General features: G+C 41.4%; 1 protein-coding gene across 1 annotated transcript in view; it reads right to left on the bottom strand.

The window, feature by feature from the left end:
- BCHE (butyrylcholinesterase) overlaps positions 1-3,493 on the bottom strand; it is a 41,163-nt gene extending 37,670 nt beyond the window's left edge. The window contains exon 1 of the mRNA XM_030280386.4: positions 3,431-3,493. The gene's annotated coding sequence lies outside the window, so the exon portion shown is untranslated. The remainder of the gene's footprint in view (positions 1-3,430) is intronic.
- Positions 3,494-15,069: the final 11,576 nt, after the last annotated feature.

Raw genomic sequence — 15,069 nt, 5'->3', positions numbered from 1 at the left:
CTATTATCCTTCAATTTAGCCTGGAAAAAGGAGAATTTTCCTTTATCCCAGCAGGAAAACTGGGATTGTTTTCCAAGTGGGTGTTTGACACTCATTTGTCAACATTTTGCTCTCTACAGGTACCTGAAAGGGGATCACACACAGTTGGGTTTTGTTTTTCAGGTGACAAGTGACAGGATCAGAGGGAACAGCCTGCAGTGGCCCAGGGGAGGTTTGACTGGATAACAGGAAAGATTTCCTCACTGAAAGGGTAAAAGGCAATGGAACCATTCCTGAAAATGTTCAAAAACTGGTTGAATGTGGCATTTGGGAGCAAAAAAAAATTAATGTGAACAACTTATGAATGATTAAAGAAATATAGGCCTTTAAATTTTTCAATCATTGTGGTAACAGAGCAAATAATATACTTTTTTTTCTTTTTGTTATTAGTTATAAATTTTTCATTGACTTGAATAGGTGACTTTAGTTCTTAAAGTGATGACAGCTGGCAGATTCCTTTGCAACTGCAATTTTCTTATGACATTACTAAATTTATGTGCATTTGTACGCCTTAATGGATCTAGAATATTAGAACAAGTAAATTCTTTGAGTTTCTAGGTTGATCTAGTAGCATTGCAATGAGTAATGATAACAGTATCATGAATAAACTTAGTAACATACATTCTAGGATATTTTTAATACACAGTAGCCCATACTTGAGGCAGAAACGTAATACTTTATTAGTAAGTGTAATAGAATCAGCTATCAGAGACTTGTTCATTTTGATTTTAGTAAACATAAACTACAATAATGAATATTGTATTATGAATTCCAGGGCATATTTAGTAAACAGCTGTGTATATTTGTAACCCTTGTGTGACACCCTTTCTGTAGCTTTACCCTTAGCACGTCATTAGTTTATTAGTCTGTGGACCATGAGAACCTTTGAATAGCTGAAGCAGCAGAGGGCAGGGTGGCTGTGAAGCTTTGCTGAGGTTTGAGGAGTAAGAACTTGGCGTTGCTTTGGCTGTCACTGCTTTGGCTGGAGCTGTTAGATTGTTTTTTGTTTGCCTCTTCACTGCCCATACTCAGGGAGTTTCTGCCTTCCCGCAGGGCTGGGTGAGAGGGTGACCTGCTCCAAGAGGCAGCTGTGCTACGTGGCCAATACCTTTTTTTGGGCAGGAGTGTTTACTAATGTTCCTATAACATTCCTGTGTGCTCTTTACCGCCTGCAGGGGCTTTCGCCACGCTCTGGCAAAATTACCCTTGGTGTCTGGAGATGTTGCAAGGCCCTGGGGGGCTGTGGTGGTGCCAGGACGTGCCATGGCGGTTGGAGTGGTTCTGCTTCTGGGTTCGACATCTGCAGCTCTTGGTGATGCAACTCCGAGACCCACCAATGGAGGTTGGCTTGGGGTGGGGCCATGCCCACTGGAGGAGTGGTTGTGTTCTCAGAGGTTGGCTTGGGGCATGGCCATGCCCACTGGAGGAGTGGTTGTGTTCTCAGAAGTTGGTTTGGGGCATGGCCATGCCCACTGGAGTCATGGCTGTGTTCTCAGAAGTTGGTTTGGGGCATGGCCATGCCCACTGGAGTAATGGCTGTGTTCTCAAAGGTTGGCTTGGGACAGGGCCATGCCCACTGGAGTCATGGCTGTGTTCTCAAAGGTTGGTTTGGGGCATGGCCATGCCCACTGGAGTCATGGCTGTGTTCTCAAAGGTTGGTTTGGGGCATGGCCACACCCACTGGAGTCATGGCTGTGTTCTCAGAGGTTGGCTTGGGGCATGCCCAGACATTAAAGTCAAAGGCAGATGCTTTAGCTGTGTCCAATCCATGGTTTTTCACCCATGTTATTAACACTAATAATGTTTTTTCATCATAGTCTGCGTCCCATTCCTCAAGAAGTTTCCATACCTTTAGTACTGGGTAGTCTTGCACAGAGACAAAATCTAGATGTACAAAGTATATCTTCTGTGGGGTTTTTCTTCTATTTTCAGCTTCTCAAGTTTTTTGATTTCACACAGCTCTTTGGCTGTAATTTTTGCAGCCTTTGCTGCAAGGTAGGTTGTCCTCTCTGTTTTTTTTTCAGTTTTTTGCTGTGGGGACAGGCTCTGCAGGCACTGCCCTGTGTCTCCCTTTGCTCTGCTCTCAGCACAATTCTTGGACTGTTCTTCATCACATCGGGGTCACCACATGTTACCAGCAGCAGACACCCAACAGACCTCCACTGGTCACCAGCAGTGTTTTATTGTTCAGAGCTTACTTTTATAGGCAATTCAAACCTCCCAGGTCTAGACAGCTCATTGGTCTGATCTTTATGCCCCCCAGGTCCTGGAGCAGTGAAATGCTTGCACCTTAGGAAGGATGTTTTTGGGTGAAGTCCCTGGAACTGGGCTGGGTTTCTTATTTATGACCAGATTAATGCTCAGTACAAGCCAGCTTCTACTGTGACATAATGTGACAACAGGAATGGTTGGGCTCGAGCAGCTTTAAGGGTTTTTCCAACCTTCCATGACAGGAAGATGTCCCTGATAGTACATTAAATTATTCCTGACAATCCTTTGTGATAAAATGAAAATATGGAATAACTTTGTGAAATAGCAGGGAAAGGAGAGAGAGAGAATTAACCCTGTCAGTGCTGCCCCAGGCATCACCCAGCACCTACAGCAGGAGGAGATGTCAGCTCAGCCCAGCTGATCTGAGCTTCTCCATCCAGGTATCAACACTGTCTGCTGCCTGTGAGCAAAGCACAAATCAGTGTCTGAACTGATGGGAAATAATTACAGAGTGATCAAAGCACGTCAAGCAGGGAGACCTGGCATCCCTGTGCTTGCCAAGGGTTTTTAGACATCTGAAAAATACTCTGGTTTCTCCAGTCTGGAGCAGGATATGTGGGAAGCTGGGACAGCTTCCATCTCAGGGGTTTGGTTTCTGTCCATGGTTATGATTAGCTGAGGCACAGCTCAGCATCCTCCCCCTGGCTGCTCCAGAGGGATTCAGGAACTGCATTATCTCCCTGGGCCTCAGTGGGATACAGGGAAAGGTTGTGAATATGGGAACAGCAGTAGGAACTCAAGGAAAAGAAGAAAAATGTTTTCTCTTTCTTTCTTTCTTTCTTTCTTTCTTTCTTTCTTTCTTTCTTTCTTTCTTTCTTTCTTTCTTTCTTTCTTTCTTTCTTTCTTTCTTTCTTTCTTTCTTTCTTTCTTTCTTTCTTTCTTTCTTTCTTTCTTTCTTTCTTTCCTTCTTTCCTTCTTTCCCTCCTTCCCTCCTTCCCTCCTTCCTTCTTTCCTTCCTTCTTGTCCTATTTATGTTACAATAAACAATAAACCAAAGCAGAATAATATTTTCACAAATTTTCAGCAGAATTCATATACATTGTTTCACAATAACGTAAGGAAAAAGAGAGAGCTTAAGAGAAAGCTTCATAGTCAGTTTAAATGCATGAATCACACACACCTCCAGTGGACTCCAGTGCTTTCTTGAGACTGATTGTGAGTCATTCCTCAGCCATGGACTGGGCTAAAGGACAAAGAGGAAGCAATGAGTCACCTCAGCATTCACAGAATCACAGAATCACAGAATACTGAGGTTGGAAGAGACCTCTAAGATCATCAAGTCCAACCATCAAGTCCCATGTGGAGACAATCCTATAGGAATATTCACTGCATAAAAACAATGAACCTTTTGCCCCAAAGCACTTCAGTCCTCCAGTGGCTTTGAAAATCCCTTTGCTCTCAGCTCCAAAGCCACATAGGTGAAATTAAAGGTTCTTTGTATCAAGTTAAGCAGGACTGAGCTTAACTCAGGGACTCCCAGTGACTGGAAGTGTCCAAGGCCAGGCTGGATGAGGTTTGGAGCAACCCAGGGTGGTGAAAGGTGTCCCTGCCCATGGTAAGAGTGGAATTGGATGAAATTAAAGGTGCCTTCAAACCCAAACCATTCTATAACTCTATTATTCCATGAAAAAGCTTTGCCCACTGTCAGGAGCAGTGCCAGTGCTAGACTGGAAACCTCTCTCTAGTCACAGTCAGTGGCATTTGTCCCATCCCACATGATCAGAAAATGAACTGAACATGTAGTTTGCAAGATATTTTGTTCAGCATCCACATCTGCATTGCTGGCAATCACACAGCCTGAGCTTCACATCCAAGCAAAACAGAAAATGTAATTAATTTTATTTGAAAATTCTTTCTGAGCAATTTGCCACCCGTTTCATTTCACTGCCACCTCAGAAGTTACACTCTGACCAATGCCACTTACCCTGAAGACACAGAAGAAAGAGAATAAATATTATTACTGGTGTCTGAATATTCAGTCTATGCAAATGCATTATATACCTTGCTTGGTTTTGTCATAATAGAAAAAGCAAGAAAAACTTCCAATTTTTTCTGCTCACACTTTCCTTTTGTCCTTTTTTCCCCCTGATTTTGCATAGTACATATTGCAATATTTTTTTCTGTTATATCCCTCTAGTTATTATCTTGAAAGCAAAATTCAGACATATGCAGCACCTTCAGAATGAGGGATGTTGGGAGGGACCTGTTACTTCATCGTTTTGTGTAGATGCCCTTGCAGTCTGCTGGTTTCTATTTACTCTGAAAACCTCGGGTAAAATGGAACCTTACAAAGGAATTAATGAAAACAGGCTTCAGTTCTGTTCAGGCAACGGGTTCTGGGGCAGGGAAATTCCTGTGCAGATCCTGATGCACTGGAATAACCAGAAACCACCAGGTTGTGCTGTTGCCCTTAAGCAATGCACATCACCACAGAGCTGTGCTCAGCTCCTGGCTGCAGTTTTTCTGGGAAGACCCTGAAATCCTGGAAAACCACTTCCCTCAGACTCATTTTCACTTGTGATTATACAGCTCTGTATTTTTCTCTGGATTTTGGCTCACTTTGAAAGCCACCAGCAGTGTTTGCTGGCCTTGAAATTCGGGTAGGAAAAAGAATAAAAATAAACAGTAAAATCAAAAGTATTAAAATAATGAGAATAAAACAATAAAAACAAAATAATTAAAAATAAATCAGCCATCAGCATAACCTTAGGATGTAAACACTGCACAGCTCACCCAAAAACTGTCAGGTTTTTATAATTTATACCCAACCTATTTATTTTTATTGCAAACTTCTAAACAAAATAAATTTTTCAGGTTTCCCTTTGCATGTTTTCTAAGTACACCACAGCAAAACTGAGCAGATTTGTTCCTACAGGACTCAGCACCTCAGGCAGTGGAGTGACCCAGAGTTACTTTCCCACTCTGTCTGACTAAAGAGATGTGTTAACTGCACAGGAGTAATTACAGTTTTCATTAAATAAAGAATATTCAAGAATGGCCATGCACAATCTAAACAAAGGTAAATCAACAAATCATGAAATCCCAGGATGGTTTGGGTTGGAAGGGACCTTGAAGATCACCCAGTGCCACCCCTGCTATGGTAGGGACACCTCCCACTGTCCTAGGTGCTCCAACCCCAATGTCCAGCCTGGCCTTGGGCACTGCCAGGGATCCAGGGATGGCCACAGCTGCTCTGGGAATTCCATCCCAGCCATCCCCACCCTCCCAGGGAGGAATTCCTTCCCAATATCCCATCTAAACTTCCCCTCTCTTGCTTTAAAGTCATTCCCCCTTTTCCTGTCACTCCATGTCCTTACAAAAATTCCCCCCCCTCCCTTATTTTAGGCCCTCCTTCAGAAGGGGCCAAATAAATTCTCCCCAGAGCCTTCTCTTTTCCAGGTTGAAAAATCCCAATTCTCCCAGCCTTTCCTCCATCCCTCTGATCACCATAATGCCTCTGTTGGGCTCTCTCCAAATGTTGGGGAAGTTTGCAGAAGTAGAAGAGCAGGCCAAGCATGGGATTACACAAGTAAAACTTTCTAGCCAACAAAATCCTGCATCTCAGTAAGAGGTGATGTTTTTGTCTCCTATTTCCACCCAGAGGTTTGCCTTCCTTGAGTTGATCTGAGCACTTTTTCAAACATTTGGAGTCCAGAACACCTGGTGCCAGATCCATGTGGAAAATGCCATGAGCTGTGGAAAACACCATGAGATGTGGAAAACTTCCTTGTGGTTTGCTTTATAACCCTCCACCAGCCAGCCTCCCATGTGATAAAGGAAAAAGCAAACCTGGCAAAGTTTCAAGGCTGGATCCTGATTCTTTCCCTCAGAAACACAGGTAATTGGATAAAAGCAGTTTTAGGGGTTTGTTGTGACCATTCCACCACACAACACAAACCAGGACCCCAAATCTTTAGATTTAGAGCAAATAACCGACAGTCACATTTAGAGATGATTTAGTTGAATTTACATCTTTAAGAATCTGATTGCTTATTCTCCTCTTAACATTCCCAAAAATTTTAGGAGTCTTCCCCAGCTACCCTTGAACTTTTCCCCGGTGCTGAGGAGTTTTTCCACGTTGTGTGCTTTCCTCCTCAGCCAATGCAACACCCACCATCTCCTACCTTCCCTCAAAGCCCTCCAAGGAAAAAAGCTTTTAGCTCAGCTTGAAAAGAAGGAGGAAGAATCCTTTTCTTTCATGCACCTCGGTGGGAATACAGCAGATCAGGAGTTGTTTGAACACAAGGAACACAACTCAGGTTATTCAGCTCCCAGGTGGGAGCCGGGGCTGTCCTGGCTTGTAGAGCACAACTTCAGTAGCAGATTAAGTGCTGCACAGTGGTTTTCTCTCCTAAAATAGTCTCCTGAAGGATGCAACCAGATTTTTTAGCTACTGAAAATCACAGCAGCCCTTCAGAGCCTGCTCCTGTCCATCTATTTCACCAATCTGTCCTTCCATGAAGAGGGTAATTATACCTTGGGTGTTCTCAGATTTCCTCCTGTCTAAATTATCGACAAGCAGCTGCTGCTATGTCAAGTTCAGAGTCTCAGATGGGCAGATAAATGTGAATATTTAACTCCAGAATATCTACAAAGTGGGGAAAGAGGGGCAAATCCTCTCCCTCCCTTTGGACTCGTTCAAAATCTCACCCCACTGATCTGTTGAGTGCCATCAGGAAGGTCCACAGAATAAAATCAAGCTGAAGGAGATCCTCCAGTGCTGGTTTCAGAAGGCTTTTGACCAAATCCATCCCCAAAACCTATTAGGGAAATTTGAAAACTGCAGGTATCACTGCATTGGTGAGATAGGGAAAACAAAGGAGAAGAAAGATCTAATTTTTGACATACAGAGAGGTTAATGTGGAGTGCCCCAAGATTTGCTACTGGGATGGATTTTTTTTGTCCCTTTAAATCCCTGGCATAATGCAAGAATTCCTGGCTTAGTCAGCAAATATTCTGCACTTCTCTTCTGCAATAAATCCTTGGGCTTGCTTTAGCTCAGGCTCCTGAGCTGCTGTGCCCCAAATTGTAGCAGCACCCACAAGAGAGGGTACACCAGGAAAGAGCTCAATCTCCACGTGCTTCCACTTCACCAGAAATATCCCCAGGGGGGAATCTGTATTACTTGTGATTTCTCATAAATCAGGACAAAGACATTTTTTCTTTTAAACATCCTGCCAGTCTGAAGCTCTGCAAGGTAGATAAAACATATTTTTTCCCCTGTATATATATTTTTTAAAAAAACTAGGAGCCATGCTGGTGCTGTGGAAAATGTTGCTGTTATGTGTGAATGAATGGCATCAAAAAGATTCTTTAAATCCAAAGTAAACTTTGTCTTGAAGGTTTAAGTGATACCACGAATGTGTGCAGATGTTCAGCATGAAAATAAGGCAGCAAATGGAGCCAACTGGAAAAAACAGTGGAGGGACTTTCATTCAGATAAAGATTTATGAGTCTACCAATAGAGATACTAATGGATTCAGAGGTGGGTGTTTGGCTGTTAAAAAAAAAAAATAAATTAAATTACTCAGTAAAAGTGTCTGCTTATTCTTCAAAATCACCCCAATGTTTCATGGCAAAAAAGATGGAGTCCAAATAAATGTTTGGTGTTATTGCACATCCTCTTGATTTTGAATTGCTTCAGTCCTGAGACAGAAAATATGGAAAACGTTCTGAAGGAGCAGACAGGAATGTCTTCAGGGCATCAAGAGTCCAAAAAGCATATCAGCAGTTTTACACAAGGTTCTGCCCCTTTTTGACCATTTCAGCTGCGCCATGTCCCAGAAGGTGACAGCAGCCATGGGCACAGTGGGCAGAGAAACCTGACTCAAACATCCCAGGCAAAAAAAGTAAGATAAAAATCCTGAATACTATGAATTCTCAATATTCAGAACATAAATTCATTAATGATCAATCCAGCCAAAAAGTTCTCTTGGAGGTGTTATTTCATAGGCACCACGGCAGCAGGAACTGGCAGAAAACAAAGCTGAATATTTCATTTCCATTGTCAGGTGATGATCTCCGAAAATCAAAATTTATATGTGGGACTCTGGATTATTTTCATTTGCATTAGAAATAATGCTGCTTGGTGGAGGACACCTAAACCACCTCATTTTTCTAAAAATGTGTTTGGGAGCTTTGCAGCTTACACAGTACTTTTACCCTTTTGAGAATAACGGAGAGCTGAAGTCAATAATTGCATTTTATTTCAGGTTTTGTGTTGCACATGCAAAGAATTCACCTTCTATTCATGATTAGCAGTTGGGAAGTTTTGATGATCCCTTCTGGAAGAGCATTTAGCATTCACTCATGATTGGAAACTTTACTGCCCTTTCCAGATAAACCTACACAAATCTCTTTTTATTATAAATTTTACAATATCTTCCCTTTCTTAATGTTCCATTTTTATGAAGGGAACACATTCCTAAGCCACTTCCAACCTATTTTCAGCTTTTTGGAGGTAAGAAAAAAGATTGCTTTCCTCCATCATCCAAGTAAACTTTATCCACCCTGTCTTTATTTGAAAGCATCACCCTTGATGTGGAAGGAACAAAACTATTACATTTTTTTTTTCATTTTATGTTTTTGAGGTCAGTCTGGTAGAGCACAGGTCATCAAAAATGATAGTGCCACCAAGACATAAAAAAGTAAATAGTTTGTGTAAAATACACACACACACAGAGTGGAAACTTCTCCAGATACGATTTCTCTTCAAAAAGCTGCTTTATGTAATTCCATATTGACTGAGAGGATTTGCAGGGTAAAATACATCCAAATTAAAATCAGCCACTTTAAAAACATGGAAAGAAAATTGCTGTGTAACAGCCACACTTCTGCCAGAGAAACCCGAGTGCAGGAAAGGGAAGAGAAGCCTTTCTCAGGGTTTTACAGCTGGGAAAGCCTGGGAACTTTATTTTTCAGAATTCTTAGAAATGCAACGATTTGCTGCTATTGCTCAGTGAAACAAGAGTGCTGCTTATGGAAAAGTGTTTATGCAGAGATTGAGAAGATGAGGAGCTCTGGAGCAGCCTGGCTTCTCCAGCATCCAAAAAACCCGAGCACAAATCTATAAAATGGCTATAATCCCAGGAGGAAGAATGCAAAGATTTAACCAAGCAGCACTGCAGGATCACAGGGAATGATTAACTTAATTAATTGTGCCAGCTCTGGCTGCTGCAGGTGCTCTTGGGGTCATCTGGGGGAGAAAAGGGAAGGGAGAGGGGGAAAGCTGACCAGTTTCTGTGTCCTGAGGAAGCTGGAGAAGAAGAAAGAGCCACTCCTCAGGGCTATCAGGAGGTTACATTCATAATTGGAATTTTTAACTGCAAAAGCTCTGGGGTGTTGATGCCTTTTATCAGGACTACTACTAAAAACAGAGGCCAGACAGAGTGAAGGGAATAAAAAGCAGTTTTATTTATTGAAGGGCCTTCAGGTACATTTAGGGCAGACCAAGCCCCCAGGGGCTACACCCAAAATGGACCATGGGTTTCACACTTTTATGAGTTTGGTCCATTTGCATATTGGGGTTTAATCTTCCCCAAATTTATTAATAAATTAATATAATAACAATAATAAATGTCTATAATAAATTAGAAAAATATTTCAATTTCACCTCGATGTCCTGCTAACACTTTAAAGAGAAAAGAATATATGCAGTTTCATTATCTTGTTGCTTTGCACCACCCAGTGCTAATTGTCCCTCCAATATTCCTGTGCAGTTTTAAGGTTGACATTGATTTTTTTTTTTTACCACACTAGGTTTAGGTGATGTCTCTTCCTCCCCTGCAGCTCTGCTTGTTCCTACACTGTTCCCCTTTGCACAGGGGTGACCCCACAGGAGCTGGGTGCAAACATCCCCTGGCATTTCCCCGTACCTGTAAATTTTGTAGAGCCTCTCAGCATGCCCCAGTGTTACACAGAGGAGTTTGCATGTCCTTTCTGTGCTTGTCTGAGGTGAAATTTCTCAGTATTTAAACATGACTGTGAGGTATTGCAATCTACTGAAGTGTTTATCCATTCTTCATTTCCTGTACAAGCTACTCCAGCGAGTGTCACCCCTGCCCATGGCAGAGATGATCCTTAAGGTCCTTTGCAACCCAAAGATTTCTAGATTATTTATTTTGCTTTTAGAAATGACCAAAACCACAACATTTTCCCCCATCAGCATATCTTTTTTGGGGTTCCCACAGAGGAGGAACCCCTCCAGAAAGTTTCCTGCTTTATTCCCAAACCCAGGGCCAGTCCTGTGCAGCAGCTGCTGCAGGTTCTGGGTACAATTCTATGGTTTTTCCAGATTCCTGGAGCTGGCTGCAGCTCTGAACACCCTCCAGCTGCTCTGCTCTGCTCCCCGTGGCACCAAGGAGGGGACAGGGCAGAGCTCAGGACCAAAGGACACCAGGGAGCCCCTCCAGCTGTGCTGCTCTCATCCTGCACCCTCTGAAAAGTCAGAGCTGTGGAGGCGGCATCAAATTAACCCAGAAATGTAGGGGGGACAGCAGGGTTTGTTTATTCACCATAACCTGCCTGTCTGATCACATCAGCACTTCCACCTCTCCCACTTTCAGCACTCTTGGATCTGAAAACGAAGCAGAAAAACACCAACCTTGAGAGCTGATTTTCCTGTCTGGCTGCTTCTTTCTTTGAATAAAGCAGTTTTCCTGGGCCAAGAGCTGACTACCAAAGTAGCCAAATTATTTCTGCCCAGAATTGCTGGTTAGCCTGTCAGATAAGCAGGAAATTCAGGAGCCAGCAACACCACATGACTGCAAGGATATGCTATTTTTTATCTGTAAATAATGTACTGCAGTAACGACACTTTGGCAAACAAGTGAATGAGCCACATACACATTTCTGCTTCCTGTGTTTGCACATCTGTGCTTTTCCCACTTTGCTGAGACCTTTCCCTGTTGTTGCATATTTTTTATAGTTACTGACAGGACCAGGGTTTTGTATGTACTTTGAAATCCTTTCCAAGGTCCCAAAAAATGACACACTTGCTGATGTAATTGTTTTATAAAACCATTTGGAGTTTTAATTCATGGGGTCAGCTTGTCATTTGAGTGGAATTTACATTCCACATTGCTTTTATGAGAAATAAAGAAGAATTAACATCTAGAATACCTCAGTTATTCAGTTTTCATGTCTGGTGTTGCTTGGCTGTTCAAGTGTGGGACATCAGCTCAGGGAGAAAGGGCTGGTTCTGCTCAGGGAGCTGCTGGACCATTGAACTGCTTCCTTTCCCACTTCTTATTTTCTGACAAAACACAAAACAATTGTTTTGGCTTTGTTTTTTGTTTGTTTTTTTTTTTTTTTTAATACTATTTTCTGTAAGAAAATTAATTGAATATAAAACCTCTGGAAAGAAAATGTCTGAAAAATAATTCCAGTTGAAGAAACTCTGCTGTTCAGATCTCATCAGATCTGCAGTGCCGTCACTCTCATGTTGCCACCTGGTTGTATTGCCAGTCCTGTGTGCATTTACCATCTGAATTTCAAAATCTTGAGTCTGAGCCATTGATTTAGTCCTGAATTTTGGCCACCCCGATCAACCCAAGGAAGTTCAGCAGGAGAGAACCTTTAGCTGGCTCCAGCTGCCCCCAGCCCGAGGATCTTGTTATTATCATGCTCTTGATCCCATGAAATGGAACATTAAATGTCTTAAAAGGTGACCATGACCAAAGCTGAAGAGGAGGGTGACCCTCAGGAAATGCTCAAAGCCAGGCTGGAGGAGATAAAAGAGCTAAAGGGACCCCAAAGGAGTCTCCCCACTGTAAATCCAGTGTCTGAGCAGGCTCTGGGAGAAAAGTTGGGCCAGGAAAATGGGTTTGAGCATGAAAAACTCATCAGGAAACCTGACAGGAGTCTCTCAGTTGTGATTTCTGTTTATTTCTACAGCATATAAGAAAATGTGGCTTGGATTATGTAGTTTTTCAGTAAATATTATTGCACCTAAAAAATACTTCACTAATGCCAACACAGTGCATTGTTTCATATGAGTAACTAGTGGCATTTTTATTTTGATTATTAGTGTGTGAAAAATGTTCCCTGAGACCATAATATTTAGTCTCTGGATATCTGACTTTTTCTGTGCACATTAAGACAGCTCTGCTTTCAGTATTGTGATTTGGAAATATAATCTACACACACTTCACAAGAATTTACTGTCTCTCTTGATCCTTGACCTGTTTATATAGTAATTATTAACCAGCTTAATTCTGAGAACTCTGCTCGTGTTATGTTTTTACACAAGATATCTTGGCATGATAAAATGATTCCTCATACAAGTCAAGGTTGTTTTTGCTCAACCAGAACAGCCACATTAATTCTAAATTCAGTGTAAACAAGAAGCAGAATAAATGTTTTCCAAGTAGAGGAGCAAACCTGGCAAGGAATAAAACACATTCATGCTTTTAAGGTTCACAAAACAAGTGTGTAGAAATACAGAATCTTGGTTTTTAGGAATGTCAGGGAATTTTACAGTCAATGGTTTATATATTGTTCACCCTTTAATTTTGAGCTAATTCTTTACTTAATCCTTAATCTGTTTCTTTCCAGGTATTTATAATTTGTGCACATATCCAAGACTGAATTTAATTTGAGTCTGAACTGGGACTGATCCTGAATGACTTTTCAGACAAGCAGTGACTGAATTTATTAAGGAGAAACCAGCACAGAACCCCCTCAAGAAGTTTTGACTCCCAGAATTGTGGGGCTCCATTGGTGCCAGTGCTGCTCTCAGAGTTTGTGTAAGGATCAGAAAGAGTTACTGCTTTTAATAACTTATTACAAGATTTCTCACATCAGTGCTTCCCTGATTTCAAGAAGTCATCCACTAAACCACACTCATATAACCCAAATACACTCAGCTTCATCACTTTCTCTCCATAAAATATCTTTCCCAGGCATCCCACCTTTCTTCTCCAGAATATTTCCTATTTTCAGGATCAGCCTGGAAGTTAGGCTGCAGAATTAAACAGATTGTTCCAATCAAGGGCTCAGCAATGCCCTGTGGACAGCTGCCACTTCTTCCCTGCTTTTGCCCCTTCCTGCCCTTCTTTTGCCTTCAGGTGTTGAGTCCTTGCCTTTCCTGCAGCATTCTCCTGACACTGAATATTCAGCTTCTCATCTCTGATTTCTGCACTGCAGGACATGTTGATTTTTTTTTTTTTTCCCAGGCATAAATTTATGGTGTTGCAGATGTACAAAACATGTTTTGCTGTAATAAAATCTATTGATTTACACTAAGACATGGAAAGCCTTCTCTAACATTTCCTTAATCCACAATTCATTGTGCATTAGTATCAAATCAGGCAGAAAGGGCCAAGAAGTATTCTTAATGTTTTCTACCATAGACTGTAGCAATGCCTAAACTCTAAAAACTGATTTATTGTTGCCTAAACTCATTATTGATCATTAAAACCGGTGCTAAAGTGAGTGAAGTCCTGTAATTTACCACACACTGAAATATCCCAGGGTATGGATCTTCCCCTGGTGTAAATAGTCATGCTCAAATCAAAATGAATAAACTTGGGATCATTTACACCAAGTAAGAACTGGCATTTCCCATGTTTACCAATACTTAGCTGTATTTAAAAATGCCTTTTTCATGCTGAAATGGGAAAAAAAAAAAAGCCTTCCTGATTTATCATCTGAAATTTGTCTTTGCTTCCTACGTTTGGTGGAGAGCTGGGAACCAAAATGCAGGGGGTGGAAAAAGGCAGGAATTGCTGGATAGAAATAGCTGCCTTCCCTATCATGGACTCTGTGATAGAATAAAAGTCAGATTTTTGTATTTTTCTATTTGATTAATATTTTTAGTCAAACTCTTAGCTCTGTGAATGAGTGGGCACATGCAAACAAACAAATTCCGCACTGGTTTTTAGCGTAGTCTGTAGTTTTAGAATCTAGAGATCTAAGAACATAATGAAGCCAGAGAAGAAAAACTCCAGAAAAGAAGTCTTATATCACTTCTAGACAGTATTTCTAGCAGAAAATAAAGAGTATTCTGAGACAAATTGGGGTAAAAAATGTCCTCTGCTAATAAATCTTTGGGTTGCTGCTATGAATATCCTCACTTCCCACCCCAGAAAAGCCTTTTATTTTTGCCTGAGCAGAACAAAGCAGTTTGAAGCTACTGACTTGAGAAAAGGCTGTGATTTGAGAAAAGGCTGTGATCTCAGTCAGACAGGGGTGGGAGCAGATTGCACAATCAGAAGATATGAGGAGTGTTTATTCCTTATTAAGAACAATTTATCCTCTGATATTTCTGCATCTCCTGGTGTGGGCTTGAAACCACATGGAGCTTGCACAGGGAGAGGTCGGGAGAAGATCTGAATCTTTTCAAGGCAGATGCATTTCCTGGTGTCCTGGGGAATTGAAAAGGTTCCTCTCTGCACTTCAATAGCTGGCATTCAATCTGAGTTTCAGAAATCCCAGACCAAAGGACTTCCATCTCCTCTATTATTCTACAGTTTAATACGCAGCATTTCCTGATATTTACATAAAATGTCTTTCTTTATTCATAATATATTCCCTTCACCTGTTAAACTCCTTCTGCCATGTAACAGAGTGAATAATTATTGTCCTTTATACAGCTTAGGTCCTCAGACATTTGAAAGCTGTAATTGTGTTCCTGCTTATTCCTTATTTGGCCAAATTATAACTGCTTAATTCCCTTCATTTTTCTTCCCACTTCAGTTCTCACAAAACCCTTTCATTTTTTATTCTGCCTCCTCTCTGATTTGCTGCCAATGTAACATC

The sequence above is a fragment of the Taeniopygia guttata genome, chromosome 9 (assembly GCF_048771995.1).
Source record: "Taeniopygia guttata chromosome 9, bTaeGut7.mat, whole genome shotgun sequence".
Taxonomy (NCBI): Eukaryota; Metazoa; Chordata; class Aves; order Passeriformes; family Estrildidae; genus Taeniopygia; species Taeniopygia guttata.
This window is presented reverse-complemented; position numbering and strand designations above follow the sequence as displayed.